This window comes from Harmonia axyridis, chromosome X, assembly GCF_914767665.1.
Source record: "Harmonia axyridis chromosome X, icHarAxyr1.1, whole genome shotgun sequence".
Classification (NCBI taxonomy): domain Eukaryota; kingdom Metazoa; phylum Arthropoda; class Insecta; order Coleoptera; family Coccinellidae; genus Harmonia; species Harmonia axyridis.
Window position 1 is genome coordinate 34,897,891 of NC_059508.1, and position 2,500 is coordinate 34,900,390.

Genomic DNA, 2,500 nt, shown 5'->3' on the forward strand with positions numbered 1-2,500 from the left:
AACATTTTGTGGGAGCGGCGCCGTGAGATAATAGTGAGCTATCACGTTGCCCGATCGACGTTAAACATCTGGTCGGCGTCTCCTCTTGGCTTACGTCCGTCGTTTCAGAACGATCGCAGATTATGTGAGCATTTGGTTAGACGATTATGACCGGAACCCTATATGGATGCGATCGTTTAGACCGATTATCCGGGTACCTAGAACGCACGTAGAGTTTTGTGGTTGGGCGAAGTTTCGTGATGTGCACGGAACGAGGAGCCGGCCGCTGGCTTTGCGTTCGTGTGGTTGGGCGAAGTTTCGTGATGTTTACGAGATGAGGAGCCGGCCGCCTATGTCGGCGTTTGTGGTTGGGCGAAGTTCCTTGACGGAACGAGGAGCCGGCTGCTTATGCTGACGTTCGTGGTTGGGCGAAGTCTTGTGATATCCTCGAAACGAGGAGCCGGCCGCACGTGTGTGCAGCCTTCGTTGTAGGTCCATGTTTAGAGATGCTCACGAAATGAGGAGCCGGCCGCTTATGTCGGCGTTTGTGGTTGGGCGAAGTTCCTTGATGGAACGAGGAGCCGGCTGCTTATGCTGACGTTCGTAGTTGGGCGAAGTCTCGTGATGTGCTCGGAATAAGGATTCGAAGCGCTTGGATTGCCGCGTTCGTGGCTGGGCGAAGTTTCGTGTTTGGCACGGAACGAGGAGCCGGCTGCAGGTTTTAAAGATTCTCGCCCGAAATCGATCAGTCGTTACCGTTGTCTACGGACTTCGGTAGGACGATCTATTCCAGGGACGAAGACGTCGACGTTGTGCGACGCCCGTTACATTAGCGTTTTTATGCTCTTTCGGGATTGTCTGCGACGTTTGTCTCCGTCCGAATTTTTTACGATAATTGTCACTAGATTAGTACGCAAACTAGTTGAACCGAAGATTTTGCGCCGATCGACTGACGTATTGACCCTTCAGTGGGTCGTCTCAGTCATTGGAATGTCATTCTCGAGGAGGTTCGCAGTTGGCGTCTCGTATTTCGAGGGAAAGTCCATTGCGACTAGTACCGAGAAATCGAACATAAAAGATTACCCTGAACGGTGGATCACTTGGCTCGTGGGTCGATGAAGAACGCAGCTAATTGCGCGTCAACATGCGAACTGCAGGACACATGAACATCGACATTTCGAACGCACATTGCGGTCCTCGGACACTGTCCTCGGACCACTCCTGACTGAGGGTCGGTTCCATTACAAAGACTGCCCGGCCAGACGTTATGGCTTGACGAAGTGACGACGTAAAGGTCGTCTAACGTTGATCCTGTACCGAAGGTCATTTGGGCGAGTTGGACGGTTTGCCGCGTGACGATCAACGTTCTGTCGTTTCGACGCCTCGTGTGTTGGAATGATGAGGAGTTGTTTTCGTAACGCGCCGTCTTGAATTGCGAAAGCATATATTGTGGTGTCGTGGTATTGCTCGATCTGCGCCCATGACTGTAGACATGCGATCGTCGTGTCCGAGAAATCTGAACGACGTCCGATCGCTTTAATGTGCCAGTTGTCGCGCGTTGCGGATGAGCTTTCATGAGCGCACCCCCGAAACACCGAAGCACTTTGCTTGGATTCGCATGATCCGCCATACGGAGCAGGAGATAATAGACGCCTTTGAGTAGGCTAACTCCCTCGCGTAAGGTACGTGATTTTATGAGCCGCCAAAGGTTAGTTTCGGAACGTTTCGATGATTTGAACATACGACCTCAGGACAGGTGAGACTACCCGCTGAATTTAAGCATATTATTAAGCGGAGGAAAAGAAACTAACTAGGATTCCCTTAGTAGCGGCGAGCGAACAGGGATTAGCCCAGCACTGAATCCCGCGATCGTAACCGGTCGCCGGGAGATGTGGTGTTTGGAAGGATCCATTATCTGGCGAGTTCGCGGCGCGTTCAAGTCCATCTTGAATGGGGCCATCGCCCATAGAGGGTGCCAGGCCCGTAGCGACCGCTGCGGCTTGCTAGAGGATCTCTTCTTAGAGTCGGGTTGCTTGAGAGTGCAGCCCTAAGTGGGTGGTAAACTCCATCTAAGGCTAAATATAACCACGAGACCGATAGCGAACAAGTACCGTGAGGGAAAGTTGAAAAGAACTTTGAAGAGAGAGTTCAAGAGTACGTGAAACCGTTCAGGGGTAAACCTGAGAAACCCGAAAGGTCGAATGGGGAGATTCATTCGCGCCTGTTGTTGGGATTTACTGACTGTGGAAACGGCGACGTTCGCGTTGGCTGTTCCCTTCGGTTCATCTCCGGCTTCGGACGCGTGCACTTCTCCCCTAGTAGGTCGTCGCGATCCGTTGGGTGCTGTTCTACGGTCTCGAGTGTAGCCCGTGAGCTCGGATTTTCCGATGTTTACGGACACTGGGTTTCCGAACAGCTCGCTCGACGGTTTACTGATGGCGGGAGGCCGCGACTTAGTTCGCGTCCGGCCCGTGGCAAGTATGTGAATTGTGATGGCGATCGGACCTAGTGCCGATTCCGT

General features: G+C 52.6%; 2 non-coding genes across 2 annotated transcripts in view; both read left to right on the forward strand.

Annotated features, from left to right (window-relative positions):
* Nucleotides 1–1,059: 1,059 nt before the first annotated feature.
* On the forward strand, nt 1,060–1,214 carry LOC123687003. The gene has a single exon (XR_006748753.1). It is a non-coding gene; the product is annotated as a 5.8S ribosomal RNA (ribosomal RNA).
* A 507-nt stretch (nt 1,215–1,721) lies between these two features.
* The window catches only part of LOC123687896, a 4,012-nt gene continuing 3,233 nt past the window's right edge, over nt 1,722–2,500 (forward strand). The window contains exon 1 of the ribosomal RNA XR_006749601.1: nt 1,722–2,500. This exon is cut by the window's right edge and continues 3,233 nt beyond it. This is a non-coding gene — a ribosomal RNA (large subunit ribosomal RNA).